A 19,948-nucleotide genomic window follows, 5' to 3' on the forward strand; every position below is an offset into this window, starting at 1 on the left:
ATTTTATATGGTACATGTGACTCTCAAATGTATCAATACTGTCCAGGCATTATTCTTTCTTGTGTATTTGATACTTAATTACATTACTATATTGTGTACAATAGGGTAATGTGATTTTAGCATTTAATAATAACCCTATCAAGTCACATATCTATGATAACCCTACACTTTCTGTGCACTCTCATGGTGCGCACACACTTGTTACTCCTGATGTAAACCTGGTGCATATGCTGGTGTTGTAGAGCTGGATGCACTTAGAGATGCGGCCACTGAGCGTATGTACATAAATGCGTTTTTCCAGCGTGCATCTTTTTCTGCTTGCGATTGAGGTACAAATGTGTCTAACTCTACATGAGCCCTTGGTGTCTGGTACTGACAGACTGATAACCCCGTGTGGTATAGAGCATATATTAGACCATTCCTGACTCTAGGCATGTGCATGTCTAACATAGTCAGTTTTAATTTAAGTTATAGATGTTAGAAAATGGGGTTTTACTTTTAGTAGAAAGGTTTAATGAAAATGTCATGGGCAGTAGATCATACTTGCCAACATGGGCAAGATGATTCCTGGGAGGTCCGGGGTGCAGGTGAGTGTGTGGGGGCGGGGCTTGAAGAATCACATCATTAGCCCCGCCCCCCAAATGGACATCTCTACTCTGGACCAATACAAACAAAGGGTGGGGCCACGATGACGCGTCCATGACATCACTAGGCCCCTTCCCCTCCATTTAGTTTACACAGCCGGCCAAGATCAGGGAGAATTGCCTGCCCTCCCGGGAGTCCGGGAAGACTCCCAGAAATTCGGGAGTCTCCCGGATATTCCCGGGAGAGTAGGCAGCTATGCAGTAGATATCCCTTATAAACACTGACAGCAGTTGTCTGTTTCAGCATTTTGCAGACAGCTGTGAATCACCCTGTAGATCAACTACTCCTACAACAAATATACTGCCAGTGAATCCATGCTGCCCATCTTTCTGCAGGTATAAATCCAATTTTTCTCAGATTTTTAAAACTAAAAATCTAATCCAAGATGGTCAAGGTCTGCTGAGATATAATGTAAAACAAGATGCCAAGGAAAGTGGCCTGGTACAGTACAGGCAATATATATTAGAAAATGAAAAAGTAGAAAGACTTTGATACGAATTTTGTTTGAAAGGAAAATCCCATAATAATATCTGTACAGCGTTGTGGAATTGGTGGCGTTATATAAATAAACAGTATGATAATAATATTTTATTTCCCACTTTTAATTGCATTTATTTGGCAAGCTCACTTTTTTCAAACTTAGTATAGTGAAAAAGAAAATATTTTAATCAACTTTCAAAATAATGGCATTATTTATTGAGTTGCCTAACAATGTATTTTAAAATATTTATACGACTGCCAAGCAGGGAGTTCAAGGCAAATAACCTATTGAACATGATGCTGTATTTTTTAGATGTAGTCACTTTTAGCTGCACTACCACCTAAAGTGGTGAATTTTTTGGGGTGTGTGATCAGGAGGACCAATGAAAAGCTGTATCCTGTGACACTACCCACAGAGCAGCTGGATAGGGGTGGAGCTATATTGCACAGCTCCCTCGCTAGCTGGTAGTGCAGCTGTTGCCTGCACAGTAAAGGCCGCTAATTTGTGGGCTGAACCAATATTTGAATGCAACTGATCAAGACACAGGGAAGTGACATTACTATGCCTCAGAGTTGCCACTAATTGTTACTGCATTCATAAGCTGTATTAGATTACTAATGAGTCAGTGATGCAACTATGCTGTCCCTGTTTCTTATTAAATTGACAGACTGTATTCTCATAGCCCACAAATTGGTGGCTTCCATTGTGTCAAGGTGAAATGAGCAATTTATTTCGCCAAAGCCTTCATCACCTAAAATGCAAGCCACCGATGGTCAGTGACAGGTTACCTTTTATAAATACTATTTAACAATATATGCAATATTAGCACTTGACCTAACAATTCAGATTTAAAAAGACACAAAGTTGATTTCTTTTGTTCCCAGGTCAAAATAAAACTTTTCCAAGCTAGAAATACATGTTATTAGTTCAAACAAAGGCAGAATTCCAAAATGCCAAAGATTTTTTTTTCTCCACAAAATACTCCTTAAACTTCCAGTTGATCAATGCAGAAATGTACTGTAGTCTCTTTTACAATAAATATGGTGCTGTGAACATATTTGTACCATGTCTATAGGTCATAGATATGTCTTTAGTCCCGGAAGTGCATGAAATGCCCATGAAAACGGGCTGTTAGGGGCACACAGTAGGAATGTCCTTGGCAAGGTTAGAACAGAGACTCAGTTATGGTGGTTACTTTCCAGTTCATACCTGGGTACTGAGAGCCTGAAGCCCTCTAGAAAGACTAGGAGTACCCCCCATCACAAGAAGTGGTCCGGCCTCTGCATAGTGAATTGGAGTGTATGAATCCCTTTCTCTTCCATTGCACATGGAATCTGCAGTCCGTATGATATAGGGAGAACCATATGGGGAGTAAGCTGGTGCAACAAATGGATGGTGCATTCCATCGAGATGCCCTGATGAGCAGTCATGGCAGGGAAAATGTGAGTGAGACCGGTGATCTTGATCCTCCTCGGCCTCCCCATGCAGCTCGTCTTTTTTACAGCAGTAATACTGTAGGTTATAAGGAACAAAGTCATTAAGCTGTCAATGCCCTTGTCTCTACTACCGTAAATTGCATGTGGACTCATTAATGAAACATGTGGTTAGTGAATGTATCTAGTGATACAAAGATGTTGAATAGAGTGGTTAAAAGCTCAATATAAAAGTAGCATTGGCAAACTGTGCAAAGCTGCCATATGGGCTTCAGGGGCGCACGCAACTGGGGGGAGGGGGGGTTTCTGGTTCTCCAGAAACCCCCCCCCCCTTCCACAAAGAACGGGGGCTAAACAGTGCCCCTACACAGCGGCACTGTACTGTACAGCAGCCGTGGCGCTGTCAAAGAAGCGTCCGCGGCGGTGCTGTAACCCCCTCTTAAAAATCCTGCGTGCGCCCCTGGGCTTATAGTGCCCAATGACAACTCAAGTTCTAAAAATGAATACATGCTTCTGGTGATTGTGATTGCGAGCCGTTAACATTTCATTTTTCCTTCTCCCATTGTCCAGTGGATCTTAAGCAGTCTGCCTTAAGCGTTCTTATTCAAGTACAGCTACAGCACTGCTAGAGATAGTGTATACGGTATATTACGTTAAATAGAGCAGATGGCTTTCCCGCAACATCTCACCTGAAGTCTGCAGTAGCACAGTACTCCAATAATGCATAGAAGTATCACAGTTGCTAGGATTCCTCCTGTGATCACTACAGTTCCAGCTGTCATCCGAACAATCCCCCATCAAACCTGCATAACAAAAATATAAGCATTAAAATACATTGATGCTTACTAGTGTCCAGTTTTGGCTGATAGCTTTTGTTGAAAATAATGAAGAAAAGTTTGTGATAAAACGAGGGGTAAATTTTATCTCAACCAGTCTGGACCTCGTTTATCACATAGTGTGGACTGTAAAAACCATGTACATTTCTAGCCCTTTGGTTCCCCATCATGTTTTTACACTATATATTTATCACGGTTATGTTTCAACTTGTATAAAGTTTGTATTGTCTCAGCCTAGGCAGAAGGATTATATTACATTGTCCACCAAATTCTTGCATGAACGCACATCATGTCCAATGTTTAGCTGTGTGTCTGTGTGTCTGTGTGTGTTAAGATAGTGAAATGGTCCTCAGATAAAGCTCTTTGTTTAATTACAGATAACTGCATTATGTATTTAAATGGTAATGCCTCTGGGTTGTGACCTATCCTGTTTAAACAAGCTCAGAACAATACATGTTCCTAATTGTATCAAGAGTGATTCATCTGCTATCACTTTGTCTGAATATTTATCTGTGATAAATGTAAAAACATTCTAAATCAGACAGGTCCTGGAAGTCCACAGAAGGCCACTTCTGCCTTTAAAAGTCAGCTCCCCAAAACAGGAAATTAGCATTCCCTACCTAGTGATAGATGAAGACTGGCATTGAGATTACGGTCTCTGCCAATTGACAGGGATGGGAAATTCTCTCCAGATGGGGGAGGGAGCTGTGTGTCTGCCAAAAACGGAGTAACAGTGACCCAGGACCGCTGCCTTGCTGGCAGCCTCAAAGGAGAGAACCTATAATTTGGTTTGGATGCTCCCCCACAACAACAATATAGAGTCACTTAGCAGACAAGACAAGTTGTGGGATATTAACCCATTTGTGATTTCTGATGTGTTCTAGGATTTATAGGAGAACTTGGTGCCACCTGTTTGGTGGGAGAATACTTAACATGTCATTTTGTTTTTATTATATTACGTTGTGGTTTTTTTTTATAAATCACAGCAAGTACAGGCAATGAATGCTCTTAGATGTTCAGAAGTCTCTGATTGACAGTCGTTATCAAAGCAGGGCATTGTAGTAAGCATTGGATTACAAAGAATAGTAAGCAGTATTTTAGTTGTAAACCAGGGGAAGAAAGGTAGGAAGGCAGGAAGGAAGGGGGAATCATAGTGGAATGTTAAAATTAAAGAGCAGTGGAGGACAGTCAAATTGATAGTGGTCTAGGAAGACGCCAGGACAAACGGTATAAGTGAAGTACAAATTGCTATTACATACAATACATTACATAGTGGAAAGGTATTCTGAAGTTAAAATAACGCACTTAGTTTATTGTCTAAGACAGGGTTTCCCAAACCCAGTCCTCAGGGCTCCCCAACAGTGCTGGTTATCCGGATCACATGTGACATAATTAGGACCACCTGTGGATCTGTTACAATGTGTCAGTCAGTAATGAATACACCTGTGCTCCAGCAAGGAGATATGGAAAACCTGCACTGTTAGGGAGCCCTGAGGACTGGGTTTGGGAAACCCTGGTCTAAGAGACAAATAAAGGATGGATACTGTTTATGCTTAAAAAGCAAATAATCAATTTGCTTTTCCAAATTTCAGATCTAGAATATATTAGAATCTCCCCAAATGTTGCCTTATAGACTTCACAGGAAAAAACTTAACTGGAGGTGTCAACTACACAAATTATTTGATTGCTGTTTTGAGCTTTTTAAGAAGAGCGAATCATCTGTGAAATTTCAGTTGGGGGAATTGAGTACTGAGCCATCCAGGACAGAACATAGTCACTCAGGGTAGAGAGGGACCTGGGAACCCCTCTCTACTCTGGAAGCAAGAAAGGTGGGTGAGAAAATCCACTCACGCCTTTAGTGGAGGGAGACAGCTAAAAGAATATGTAGATCAGTGTTGGCTAACCTGTGATTCTCCAAGTGTTGTAAAAATACAAGTCCCAGCACACCCTTCCAGCAATAAGCTGCTATATATTGGCAAAGCATGCTGGGACTTGTAGTTTCACAACACCTGGAGTGTCACAGGTTAGCCAACACTGATGTAGATGGACCATTGAGAAACATCACAGGGAGCTGACAAAAAAAATACATCATTGTGTTAAAGGGAAACAAACAGAAAACAAAACAGGGAACAAAGTGCAGACACATTCACATACATAAACCAGACACTGCCATAGGTAACTGCATATATAAGAAATGATCAACTGTTTCATCTTGTAAAAGTACATCAGACTCAAAGAGAGTCCCAGAAGTTTGGGATAGACATACAGCTGGACTACTGTCATAGTAATTGCTGACGAAACTAATAATTATCACAAAACTCACTGGCCAGGGGTGTTGGGATGAACCCCTGTGTTATCAGCATGGGGCTGGTTTTTCCAGCTGTTTTTTTTTATTGATTCACTTTTGGGAGGTTGACTTCTTGTTTTGGAGTTTTTTAATATTAGGGACACATCAAGGATGAACATGACGTGGCCCATATTCACACACAAAGTTGGGTTACACGTATTTTACACGTATCTTAAAACACATATGAGTCAACCACGTAAGAGCGCAATTTTTGTGGCCCACTTTTTACATGTATGTTCTGCCCTTAAATTGCACTTAATTTTACATGAGCCCCTGTACATGTATATGTTTTTGGTGCGTGTACCAGGGTTTACAGGTGTGTACTCTAACAAATATATATTATAAAACACTCTATGTCATACTTGCCAACTCTCCCGGAATATCCGGGAGACTCCCGCATTTCGCGAGAGTCTCCCGGACTCCCGGGAGAGTGTGGCAATCTCCCTGATCTGCCCGCTTCCTAGTGAAGTGGGCAGAATTTTGTTCAAACGCCGCGATTCACCGGGAATCGCGGCGCTTTACCCCGCCCCCTGCTGTAAAATGACGCGATTTGCGTCATTACGTCACGGGGCGGGGCTAAAATGACGCAATTTCCGGAGCCCCGCCCCCTACACGCCCACCTCCCTCCCGCAGCTCCCGGAAGCCATCTGAAAAAAATTGGCAAGTATGCTCTATGTATCTCAGATCCAGTATGGTGCATGGGTTTCACTTATTCAGTGCACTTGATTTATTTGAGATATTACTTTTACTTCATTTTACCCAGTCATTGTTATACACGTTTGTCTAAAAAACGATTAGAATTCTTTACTGGGCTTAAATATATTAGTGTGATAAACATTGGGTAATTACATTGTGCTATAACAGAGATACATGATAGCTGTTTGCAGAAATGAGTCATACCACAAATACTGTAGGTCAAGTTAGAGCAGATGGCTGGAAACACAAGTCTTTTGATGTAGGAGCAGGGCTGTCAGTTCGCTTGGATCACACAAGTCAGTCCTGAATTCAACAAGACATCAAGGTTTATTCTGAAAAAAAAAAAAAAATACACAGGACAAGATAAATGTGTTTTGCAGGATAGTATTCCAAATTCATCTCAGCTTTCCTCTCATTTTGTTTCATATACAATCTGCACCACTATAAAAATGAACCAGTCCCCAATATTCTTTTCTGGTGTTAACATGTAGACGCTTGGATTGGCTACATCTTGTTGACATGAAAAAACAGTCAGTATTTAACTTATGTGCAAAACAGAATACTAATTTGCACCCCTTGCATTGTAACATGGTTTTGTCCAGGAGACTAAAATAAGAAGTTTCTTAAGTTAAGATCCTTAATGAATCAGGCCCCTAGTTCTGAAGAATGTGCTCTGACCTTAATCAAGCGCACCTAGAATGTAATATAGAAAACAAGTATTCATATGTAATATTCTCAACAGATTTAGTCACATAGGTAATGCTTTCTGGCCTATTGCCAATAACAATTTTATAATTCACCATGAAACAGAGACAGATAGTAAAAACAATGGTTCCAATCCACCCAGACTTTAATTGGCTCTTACATACTAAAACATTCAGTTGAAAGTGGTGGTGTACTGAAAGGGGGCATGAGTTAGGCAGATTGAGATGTGGTCTAAATTGTCCCAGTGTTGGAAGTTATTCTTAAACAGCCAATTGTGCCATATCTGAAGAACTACCTATCTCAATTTTATAGTTATGTTATCTTCTAGAGTAATAGCTACATTTAGTAAATACTATTTGTACATCTTTAATGTATAACACTTTTTAGAACTGAGAATGCCATGAACACTGCAGAACTGAAGAAATAATTTAAATCACTAGAGCATACTTGCCTACTTTCGGCAAGCATAGTCCGGGAGAGGGGTGTGATTAGAGGGCGGGAACGGGCAAGGGCGGCCAAACGCGTCATTTGACCCCACCCACCGTGCTGGAAATGCCGTTTTGTTGCAGGGGATGGGATTCACCGCGAATCGCGTCATTTAGGCTAGGCAGTTGCGGGATGCTGGAGACTTGCCTGCTCTCCTGGGAGTCCGTAAGACCGACCCGAATTTGGGGAGTCTCCCGGACATTCTGGGAGAGTTGGCAAGTATGCACTAGAGAATGCAGATGTAGCATAAGTATCTTGGAAATAATCTGCCATAAACTTTAACTCAAACAGCCATTCCACTAATAACAGAACTATTGGGCAGTACAGCGGGTTATCAGAGAGTTGTGAAATCACCACACACAGAAGTTTGTGTTCAGAATTGTTCAGGCTGCCATGGTGGGGGAATAAACCATTACAGACTTTGTAAAAGATAAGACTCTCCTTAAAAGCCCACGACTCATGTAGCTCATCAAAAGGGAGGGTGATTTGTGATAAAAAAAAAAATGCCCTAATGCCTGGAATTCTCCTTTAAGAAAGGTGAGTAAGCACATGTATGCACACAACAGGAAATGCAATATTCCCCAAAACGTCTGCACAGCCTTTCTAAGTAATTCCTACTAATTTCATTAATTGTGATACAGGACAAATGCAATCAGAAAGACATTGATGGGAGGCAGAACTCATTATTCAGTAAAAACAGATACTACATTAGGAATGTACTCACAATATGCAACAGTAGAGTTTATATTCCAGCATAATTCATCTAGATCGTGTACTTCTGTAATTGGAAGATCTCACAGTTAATTTTATGATGTTTACTAGAGTTTAGTACTAATATTTCAATAGCTACTGTAATAACTGATATAGTGGCATGACTGGCATGATACAAGGAATGTCAATTTTTTTTTTTAGCATCCTTTGCATTTAAGCTTTCCTCTCTACTATCTGAACGTGGCCATCTGGGTACCGACAACGTGGCCTCCTTGCACACAGTGCTGCGAGTTAAACTTCTCATGTGTGTATATCTCGTATATGTGTATACATATGAAATTATATATATATATATATATATATATATATATATATATATATATATATATATATATATATATATATATATATATATATATATATATGAGTGGGAATTAAGTAAAAAAGGAACTCCTTACTCCTGTCTACTTAACAAGTTGCTGTTTTATTTAATAACAACAAATCTGTAACATAAGCATCATATGTTCCACTGGTTTCTTACAACTTCTTGTTTTTTAAACAGTACTTTCATTGTTCCATCACAATAAAGCAGCATACTTTTTGTCTGGATGACACCTGGTGAGCCAACATAGTCCTTCTGACTAGACACAGTCCCCCTGTCTAGACACAGCCATTGTTTGGCATCAGACGCCCTTCAGACTAGCACAATACAGGTTTAAATAATTTACACACCTCCCACAGTCCTAGCTTGATGGAAAGGCGACACTCCCACTTTGCCTTTAAAGGGAGCTCTCTGCAGGTATTCTGTAATTGTTCTTCACTGCAGACAAACCCTATCAGCTTTACTGTTAGTTGTGGAAAAGGACATTTTCAAACCATTTTCAAAGCATGTAAGTTAAATCACACTTTATACTTTTGCTTTGTCAGACATGTCTTACACCTGTATACCTTAACCTACATGCACTGCTATTCAGCTTTACCTGCAGACTGTCAGCTGAATAGCTAATTTCTCTCTTAGAGGCCCGTGACAAACCACTCAGATATTCCCACCCCAAGTCTCACCAAGTAGGATGGCGCGGACTTTGCAAGGAGCGTATCTCTGTGAAAGACAGCCTCTGCGATCGTTTTTGTCCATCTGACGTTTTAAGGCCAAAGACAAGAAAGGTTCTATTGTCTTTTTAAATGTCCTCACACTAACGGGGACCTTATCTTCTTGACACCTGAGAACAGGGCCGGATTTACCACTAGCCAACCTAGGCAATTGCCTAGGGCCCAGCGGTCCCCAGAGGGCCCTCCCAGGGCCGGCGGTGAGACCAACCTTTAAAAATGGGACACTTCTTATGGACCAGTGCTATATGCTTGCCCCCCCAGGCTAAAGACTGCCAGCCAGCCCCTGAATAGGGGTATATGTTATGCTAAAAAACTATAGTGCTATGGATTTTTTCAGGGAGGGGGCCCCAAACCAGTATCTTGCCTAGGGCCCCATGAGGTCTAAATCCGGCTCTGCCTGAGAAGCCTACTATCCAATATCTTTTCTTGTCTCCCATGGCCTCTCATCCTTACAAAAGGATACCTATGAGTCCTGTCTAATTGTGGCTATTCTGTGAGAGTGGAATAGATGTTCTGGCATAAAGAACAAGCCCTACAGAACTTTTTTTTACAGCCAAGTAGACTCCGGACCAGTAAAACCTGCGTAGAACTTGTTCTCTCCTTTTATCTTACCTTAAGTGTTCGTCACACACCTGGGTGTGTGCATTTTCTAGCACAAAGGGTACATAGACTTGTGGAACTATCAATTATTCTACTTTTCTCCCCTTCACAGCAACAAATCGAAACAATATATTACTTTTGACAACAAATAATGGCAAACAGCCTACCAAGGTCACAGGTCTTGCAATATCCCCAAAATCATTAGCCAAATTAAAGACATGCTTTAAAGTCACGCCATCTCTCTGGTCACGTGTAAAGTTTGAGATAGTCAGACCAGTCCATACCCTCACCAGACGGGGCAGGCACATCTGTGATGTCACCAGGCAACGCTGATTTCAACTGTACAGGCTCCTGTGAACGGTGACACTTTCGTGGCAGTCCTGCTGTGACCCCCAGAATATCTTTCCAGGTTGGTAGTTCCCAAAGAATAAGGTTCAGACACGGACTTCTTGGGCAGGTCTTTTTAGACCAGGCTTCTGATCATGACATGCCTGGCCGGACTTGCTCACAGAGGACCTCTTTAAACAGTGGGAAATCACACTCTAGAATATGGCAGCTTAGGTGCTATGTAAAACAATTTGGCTCTTATGTGCTTAAATGAGATAAATAAATAATCAAAATAGAATGTGTCGTAATGAGGCACAGGGGTGCCAATCCTAAAAAGACTAGAGTAGTAAATAAAGAATGTAGAAAGGTGCGCCACATAATATATAATACAGTAGTAATGGCAGGATACTTGTATGATTTCTGCAATTTTCAAAAACACAAATTGTCAGGTGCATTACTGATGAAATGCGTCAGAGTCTTTCTTCATCCACCATTGGCAGAACGTACTACTGGATCTGCTTATAGATTTGATGTGTTTTCGCTTCTCACTTCACTCATTATTCCTTTTTGGATGCATTTATTTTTATGGAACACATGGTGCAGCGACCCGGACTGTGGATCTTCGGCTGCGTAGTTTACAGCAAGGGAAGATCCTCCCCAAACAGCCACCACAACATATCTGATGATATTGAATTTGAACTATTTTACAAGACGTGCTCACCATAAAGTGCTTATGATTGTGGGTCTCACTGCTGGCTGTCTAGACATCAGGAAGAGAAGTACCCTTTCTACCCTTTCTGCTTGACAACCACCACGCAATTTTGGTGAGATCGAACTATATTTTCAATTATAGAACAAAGCAATTATATATGAGAAGCATATTTTCTATCCCATTCCCAACCAAATAGACATACAGCATTTGCAAACTTTATGCTATATCTCTAGTGGACTGGCCACCCACTTTGAGTTTTATTTATTACCATAATTTGTGTTGTGAAAATACCTGTGTTATATATGTTATTTATTGGTCTTTGACTACATTATTCCTTAGCGGTCCATTGTGACATATAGTGTATATTTATACATGTGTTTTTGACATTTATTCTTTTACTTATATTTTATCCTGCCATTACTGCTATATTATATATTATCATCATCATCATCATTTATTTATATAGCGCCAACATATTCCGTACAATTGGGGCCAAACATAGTAAACTAATAAACAAACTGGGTAAAACAGACAAAGAGGTGAGAAGGCCCTGCTCGCAAGCTTACAATCTTTGGGACAATGGGAGTTTGACACATGAGGCTAAGGCTAAGTCTACATTTTGCATTTCGGCCCAGCCAGGCTGCAAAGGTAAAAGTGACTCATAAGCTAAATGATCCTGTCACACAACATTGTTGGTCAGAGGGTAGTTGTCTTGTGTGAAATTGTGTAACGGGTGGTAATAGGGTAATGTAGTGAGGTTAAGAGGGTGGTTGAGGAATATTATAAGCTTGCCTGAAGAGGTGGGTTTTCAGAGAACTCTTGAAAGTTTGTAGACCAGAGGAGAGTCTTATTGTGCAAGGGAGAGAATTCCATAGAGTGGGTGCAGCCCGAAAAAAGTCCTATAACTGGGAATGGGAGGATGCAATGATGGTGGATGAGAGACGCAGATCTTGTGCAGAACGGAGTTGCCAAGTTGGGAGATATTTAGAGACAAGAGAGAAGATGTATGTTGGTGCAGCTTTGTTGACGGCTTTGTAGGTTAGTAAAAGTATTTTATATTGGATTCGGTAGAAAACAGGCAACCAGTGTAGAGACATACAGAGTGATTCAACAGAGGAATAACGATTTACAAGGAAAATCAATCTTGCCGCAGCGTGCAAAATAGATTGTAGGGGTTTGAGTCTGTTTTGGGGAAGACCAGTAAAGAGGGAATTGCAATAGTTAATGCGGGAAATGATAAGTGCATGAATTAAGGTTTTTGCAGTGTCTTGCGTGAGAGATGTGCGTATTCTATAGATGTTTTTTAGATGTATATAACATGATTTAGATATAGAGTCATTGTGGGGAACAAAGGATAGGTGTTAGTCAATATTAAACAGTCAAGATTACACCTAGGCAGCGAGCTTGTGGGGTGGGATTTATGGTCATGTTATCAACAGAGATAGAAATGTCAGGTATGCTCTTGTTGGTGGGTGGGAATATTATTAACTCTGCTTTAGAAAGATTAGGTTTGAGGCGCACCTTTCTACATTCTTTATTTAGCTTAGGTGCTATGGCAGCTACCACCTTCACTGTTTGGGCTTTATGTCTAACGGCCAAAAGAGTCCCGTTTAATCCCTTGGTTACCCCTTGTGTGCAGCGCACTTTAACTCTGGGCAACCGCGAGACCTTGGAACAGCAACTAAGAAAGCAAGGCCCAGTTTGGGCAAGTGAACAGTCCATTGATTTTTGGGGTCTAGTGTACTTAGATTTAAAGTGTCCTAGCAGTGTTCCCTTTGAGGACTTGGACTTTGGATTTACACATTTGGATGCTCTCACCCTTGGTGTTCTCCAAGTCCCAGTGAGAGTATGCCTAGGCCACTGCTTGGTCACTTTCCTCAGCGTATCTAATAGAAAGAGTATTTTCCTCATGTAGCAATTGTTCAAGCTCTTCTTGATTTACAGCCAAATAAAGCCTCTCAAACGTGCACTCCACTGCTGAACCATGACAAGCTTTTGTTTCCAAACAACAATTTCTTTGTCTTTCTCTGCTGATATCTCTTTAAGACCTCCCACTGCTTTAACTTTCTTCATAGGAACTCATGCAAATCATCTTTCAAGGATTCAAAACCCACAATTTCCTGCTCTCTCTGTTGCAATCTTTCTGCAGTTTCTTTAAGAGCCTCTGCTGCTTTTCCTCTTTACTCATATAAGTCTTGCAAGACATGCAACTCATTTCTCAAGGTCATGGACAGTTTCTTGGCCTTTTAGTTTTTCATAATACTGTTGCTTTAAATTCCACACTTGTTCTACAAGACAGCCTTTTTTGTTTCTAAATTTTTTTTCCAAGTAATCATACTCTTCTCACTCTCCACATAATCTGATGAAGGCAACACCAGGTTTGTGCAGAGAGAATGAGATTGTCTAACTTCATCTCCATTCTGCAAACTCCCATGCAGGTTCTTTAAATTTTCCTGCTGGGACTGAATTTCAGACACACACGCTTGTAAAAATTTTCTTTTTGTCATATTTTATTCTTTTTCTTGCACATCTTGGCTGAAGCAAAGACAATTTGCACTGGCAGCGATTACTCTTTATTCTATTGCAGCCTTTAAACAACAAACTTGATATTTATATATATCTAGCACTTTCCACAGGAAATTAGGAAAACAAACAGATTTTCAACATCCCACACAGGCAAACTGCAAATTTTGGTGCGCAGGTTTTGTTTTATGGACTACACCCAACTCACAACTCAGTGAATAACCAGGTATGGCACTACAACAATCAGCAATTTTTAAAACTTTTGCTTCCTTTGAAAAACAAAAACAGGTGCTGAACAGTTCACAGTAATATTGCTCCTTTCTCTGACTCTCCAAAATATTTGCTTTTTTCTGGTATTCAATACATTTCGCACACCACCATTGCATCTGGTTGGCTGGGTGGACAGCTGTCTTTTGCTACCCAGATTCTAACACCATTTGTGACATGGGCATCCTTCTGGTGATGCACACAACTTCCTGTTTTATTAAACAGTGCTTTTATTGTTCCATCACAATAAAGCAACATACTTTCTGTCAGGATGAAACTTGTCAACCTAACTCTGACTAGACATAGTCCCTCTGACTAGAGTGTGACCAATTGTTTGGCATTGGTCACTCTTCACATTAGCACAATACAGGTTTAAATACTAGACACTCCTCCCACAGTCTTAGCTTGATGGACAGGTGACACTCCCAACTTGCCTTTAAAGGGCGTTCTCTGGGGGATAATCAATACAGAGGGGACAATGATTTGTAGAGAATCAATATCGGGGGCATTATTTGGAGAAAATCAATATGTTGGGCCAAAATATAGGGGATAAATAATTCAGGTTGTGCATGATATGGGGAAAATCAATCCATGACATGGGAAACATTAATATAAAGTGGGGGGGGGGGGGCACAGGCATAGTGTGTGACAAGGAAAAAGTTGGGGGCACAATGTCTGGGAAGGGTTCACGTTCTACTTATTATATTGCAGTCACAAGAATGCTCTCTGTAAAAATTCATCTAGCCATGATAAGGTAAATTAGAGAAGGAAAATAAATATTATGCTGAAATGAATCTCTTAAGTTCTTGTGTGTGCTTGTACTGTGAATTAAGCTGACTTTCCTATGGATGTCATTCAAGAGCAACCGCCTCACAATTAGCAGCAGCACCTGGAAAGCAGAAAAATATAATGTGTTGTGTCCCTGTTGACACAAACTCAGAAGCACCAACAGCAGCAGCATTTGGTTAAAAAGTAAGACATTTACTGTAGAGCTAGTGTAGACAAACGACACTTGTAAATGATTACCTTACAGATAGCAGCTTTGGCAGCCGAATATGCACAATTATGTGAAAGATTTTTTAAACTAATCCCTGAGCACTGAGTATATGCAAACCAGAAGAATTCATTGATATGATAAAATAAGAAAAAGAGACCCTCTGTAGCCGTAGGTGAGAGTGTATGACTCTTATAAAAAAAAAAAAGTGAAAATAATATATGTAGCTACCATGCTGAGGGGTCTTTCTTTCTAATTCTACTACTCATAAATGCAAATATTTAATCCATGTGTTATATAAAATATAGCTTTATTTAAATACAAACAATATTACACACACTATTATACACAATATAATATTGTATAGATATTGCAATTATATAAGCTGATACCCTATCAGTGCACTGATATACTGTACAAATGAAAAATCTGGAAAAAAAAATATCCAAACAAATTGATGTGCACTCTTTATGAGCACTTGGTGTGTACAATTACCCAATTGTGAAGTTAATGCAAGATTCAGATTCTGAAAATAATAATGATGCAAGAAGGGGCAATTATAGTTTGCAGCATTAATGCTTCTTCTGAAACAACCCTACTAGAAAGGCAGCAACTACTACAAATGAGGTTGAAGGTGACAAAACTTTCTCTTAGTCACAGTCTTCCCCAACCTGCCTTGAGGTTGCAGTGCAGCTCTTGTCACCAGTTAAAGTAACTGGTGGAACGGTCGTAGAAGTTATTCTCTCTCCATATCTGCTGAATGTCTTTTTACACATGCTGTCTCAATCTAAACCCCTTGGCAAGGCTGGCCTTTTTGAAATTTTGGGAAAAGTTTTACCTCTTTTTAATCTAAATTTTTTTGGGGGTACTCCTCCCCTCTCTATTTCAATCTCTTTCACTTTGTTACTGCTTTTCCCTCTTTTTCTCCCTCCTCCCTATTTTAAAACCCAGCCTTTCCACAGCAGCAGCTAGTGTGATTAAGCCAACCATAATGTGTGTTCCACATTTCACAGCGTGGCACACAATAAATCATAACATGGAAACGTTCCCACTATGGAGAAGTCAGGGTAGAACAAAAAAATAGGAGGATTACAGATGGAACAAAAATGATAGGTGGAATTACGCGTAAAACACTTAGGGCTAAATTCTGCTACAGAAACATGCAAAATTCCACATCCAAATAGGGAATGAGGACAATATTCCATGAAACAGTTCTGAAAGTTTCACTATCTCTACATTAAATAGAATGCTGTAGCATAAATAAAAGAATAATGTTAATACCACTTCCAATATCCACTTTTGTTACCAGAATCCTACCAGAGGATTTTAAGCATAAGCAGCACCGGACTGGAAATTATTCACTTAGGAGCAATGGTAGTAATGAAAGATTTGTTTCATCTTATTTTCGGACTGTGCCAACATAAAAATAAAAGGTTGCTATTCCTATATAGCTTATGCTTCATGACAACACTGTTGATCTGTTGTAATGGCAACCTTTTGCCAGAGCTTCAGCACACCAGAAAATAGAGGCCACATATTACAGTCACTCTTAAGCGAATCAACATTGCAAAATTAAAAATCAGGACTAAATAGACCACAACAAAATCCAAGCAGGATACAGCCTGTATACATACCCTAGTTCACTTCACTTGACCATCACTCTGCCACCAACCCATTATGTAATGACCCTTCTGTCCTTGGGAAATCATGACTGTCCCACAAAAACGGCACTGATGGGGGCATGTTTAGCCTAATACTAAAAGATCTAAATGCAACACAAGTGGGTAAATGTATCAAGCTGAGAGTTTTCCAGCGGGTTTGAAAAGTGGGATGTTACATACAGCAACCAATCAGATTCTAGCTATCTTTTTGTAGAATGTACTAAATAAATGATAGCTAGAATCTGATTGGTTTTTCAAACTCGACGGAAAACTCTCAGCTTGATACATTTACCCCAAGATACTTTAAGAAAATACTTTTTTTTATGTGGCTCCTACAATATTACTGAGTATTGCCACGCCAAGCTTACAATATAATTTTAGTGCCTCTGACGCATAAAGCCAAATGAATTGTCCATGGCCACAAAGAGCCAACAAAGGTATTCAAACCTATATCACCAGCACTTCTCTCCAAGTCTTTGTACAATCAGCTCCTTTAACCATTTAAAAATGGCATATAGTTGGAGTGTTAGGAACCCCTCCAACTGGTACAGCAAAACCCGGAGTCTGCTCTGAAAGTCTGGTGTTCACTGTTGCCCCTAGTGGTGGGGACAGACTTGGCCGCAGACTAACAAAGGGTTGTGAAATGCGTAGCGGCTGGGGAGAACCCAGGAAAGCAGAGTGAACTCCAGGCAAGGGTTGAGCGCCGGCAGCAGACAGTGTATCCAACAAACAAGCAGAGGTCAGAGGTCACAATAAAACAGGGTAGTCGATAAACACGTCAAAGATCGGGGTCACAGGCAAAACAGGCAGAGTCCAATAATCCAAGCATGGGGTCATACACAGGGAATCAAACGTAATATCCACAGGACAGGGACTAGGAAGCAGGAGCAGGTCAGCAAGACTAAAACAGAGAAGCTATAACCGGCAGTGAGGCTTCAGACCTCACTGCCCTAAATACCAGAGTCAGCCAATCAGAGCCTAGCTCTGAAATCGTCCACAGCCCCTGCTTGATTAATAATACCAAACTTAATTAGCCTACAGGCTTATGAACATTTCTGCGCACGCGCCCGGCTGTTCCCAGCCGCCGGGACGCGGCACCACAACAGCTGGCGTCCGACCGTTGCCTTGGGTAGACTCTGGAAATGACAGAGAGCACCAGAACCGAGCCGCGGCGGCTGTGAATACCGCCGCGGCTTGTAACATGGAGCTGGAAATACAATCTGTGTAGATATGTTAAGGACTGTGCAGATAGATTATAAGAGCTTTTTCTTTGGTAGAATTGAATGACCAGGGCAGTAGAACAGGAAGTGCCTATTGGTTTCATTTGCTATGAGTACTGCTGAGATCTTGATTTATGAAATGACTACATAAGGGGCACAGAAGAAAAGAGAAGACTGCATTTCAATAGTAGCAGCTGATGAAGAATCAAAAGCTCTGAAGAAATCTCACTATTATTCTACTGGGACAGAGAATGACTTTGAAGCAAAAACTAGCCGACCCACTTGGAAGAAAAAAGGTAAATCATTTTCACCATTTTCAATTGCTGCCCTAGGCAAACTAAAGCCTCACATCTCACAAACACATAAAACATATCTGAGTTAATTGGGTAATGTCAGTTTGGTAACTGACTATACTCATTCTAGGAAATGCAATATATATGTGACACAGGCGACTGCTCATGCGCCAGGGAAGGAGGAAAACTACATCTCCCAGCAAGCTCCACTGCTGCTGGGGAGATGGCAGATGAGGAGCTAAGCCAGCCCAGTGTATATGTCTGCTCAAAGGGAGAGATAATGGTGCCAAAACAGAGGGGCAAAGTCAAAGTGTGTGAGGAGAAAGCTGAGAGAGAGGTGTGTAAAGACAGAGTAGCTACGTGAGGAAGACACCAAGTTTATGAAAAGAGAGAAAACAGAGCTGAAGCAGAGAGAGAGGCAGCAGTAAAGTAGTGAGCGAGAGATACTGTGAAGAGCGAGAATACAGAAGCCTGAAGCTGCCATTTGGGACAGAATGCAAAACAACAGTCATTGAAGCAGAATTTAATCAAGGAGCTTTAGAGTGGAGGCATTGTAGATAAGTATAGCTGGTTAAATTAATTATTTGCTGGTGGACTGAGATACGACTCTTAGGGGTATATTTACTAAACTGCGGGTTTGAAAAAGTGTAGATGATGCCTATGGCAACCAATCAGATTCTAGCTGTCATTTAGTAGCATGCACTAAATAAATGAAAGCAAGCATCTGATTGGTTGCTATAGGTAACGTCTTCACTTTTTCAAACCCGCAGTTTAGTAAATATACCCCTTAGAGTGAAGAGTATAAGGATAGTGCTGTGTGGATTTGTGTTATGCCCTTTTGCTAGTGCTGGACTGAGATATCTTTTGCATGGGCAATAGGGATTAGGGAAAATGGTGGTTAGGCTTGAGAGACTAAGGGGTATATTTACTAAACTGCGGGTTTGAAAAAGTGGAGATGTTGCCTATAGCAACCAATCAGATTCGAGGTTTCATTTATTTAGTGCAGGCCTGTCCAACCTGCGGCCCTCCAGGTGTTGTGAAACTACAAGCCCCAGCATGCTTTGCTGGTAGACAACCAGTTGATAGCTGGAAGGGCATGCTGGGAGGGCCGCAGGTTGGACAGGCCTGATTTAGTGCATTCTACAAAATGAAACCTAAAATTTGATTGGTTGCTATAGGCAACATCTCCACTTTTTCAAACCCGCCGTTTAGTAAATCTAGCCCTAAGTTTGACTTGCTTCAAGTGATATAGATGTTTACTAAGCTAACAAATTGCTACTGCTGTCAGAAATTGTAGAACTACAGGAAAAAATAAAACTGCTGAACAGAGAGAATTGAGCTTGTTACCCACCATTTTGTGAGACTACAGAAAAAGTTGTGCTATGTGCTATGAAAATCTATAACTGCATTTATTCAAGAGTCCAGTGATTTATCATGTTACCTGTTGTGTGTCTACACACCATTTATTCAAGTGACTGTTTCAATTCATGTTGCTCATCTACATAGAGTGAGAGTGTTCAACTGTGCTATTGTTTCTAAGGAAATAAGCGGAGTTGCTATGCATATTGTTAGCTTTCTAATATTTAAGTAATTGTTGCCTTTATTATTGTTAGCTAATTTGTTTTATGCCCTGTCATTATTTCATGACAAAGATATATTTTTGATATAAAATATAGAAAAATAGTTGATAACCAATCCTCTAATATCTAATAAATATGCCGGGGTGAAGTCTACACCATTCTTGTGTCCCCCTAAAGTGTTTTCATGTTTGTGGTCATAGTTATAATAGTGGGCAAGGGGTCCCCCAAGTCTCTCCTTGGTGTTCGTAGTCCCAGACATTCATCATAAGAGAAGCCACATGTCAAGATTTGGCTAGAGGCACTGTTCTGAATTAGATAGGT

At 40.6% G+C, this 19,948-nt stretch overlaps 1 long non-coding RNA gene across 1 annotated transcript in view; it reads right to left on the reverse strand.

The window, feature by feature from the left end:
- Positions 1 to 1,829: 1,829 nt before the first annotated feature.
- Positions 1,830 to 19,948, reverse strand: part of LOC142099132 (uncharacterized) — a 28,563-nt gene continuing 10,444 nt past the window's right edge. The window contains exons 2-4 of the long non-coding RNA XR_012678478.1: positions 6,643 to 6,770; positions 3,249 to 3,362; positions 1,830 to 2,638 (exon numbers count right to left, since the gene is read on the reverse strand). This is a non-coding gene — a long non-coding RNA (uncharacterized LOC142099132). The remainder of the gene's footprint in view (positions 2,639 to 3,248; positions 3,363 to 6,642; positions 6,771 to 19,948) is intronic.

The sequence above is a fragment of the Mixophyes fleayi genome, chromosome 8, assembly GCF_038048845.1.
Source record: "Mixophyes fleayi isolate aMixFle1 chromosome 8, aMixFle1.hap1, whole genome shotgun sequence".
In the NCBI taxonomy this organism is placed as follows: Eukaryota; Metazoa; Chordata; class Amphibia; order Anura; family Limnodynastidae; genus Mixophyes; species Mixophyes fleayi.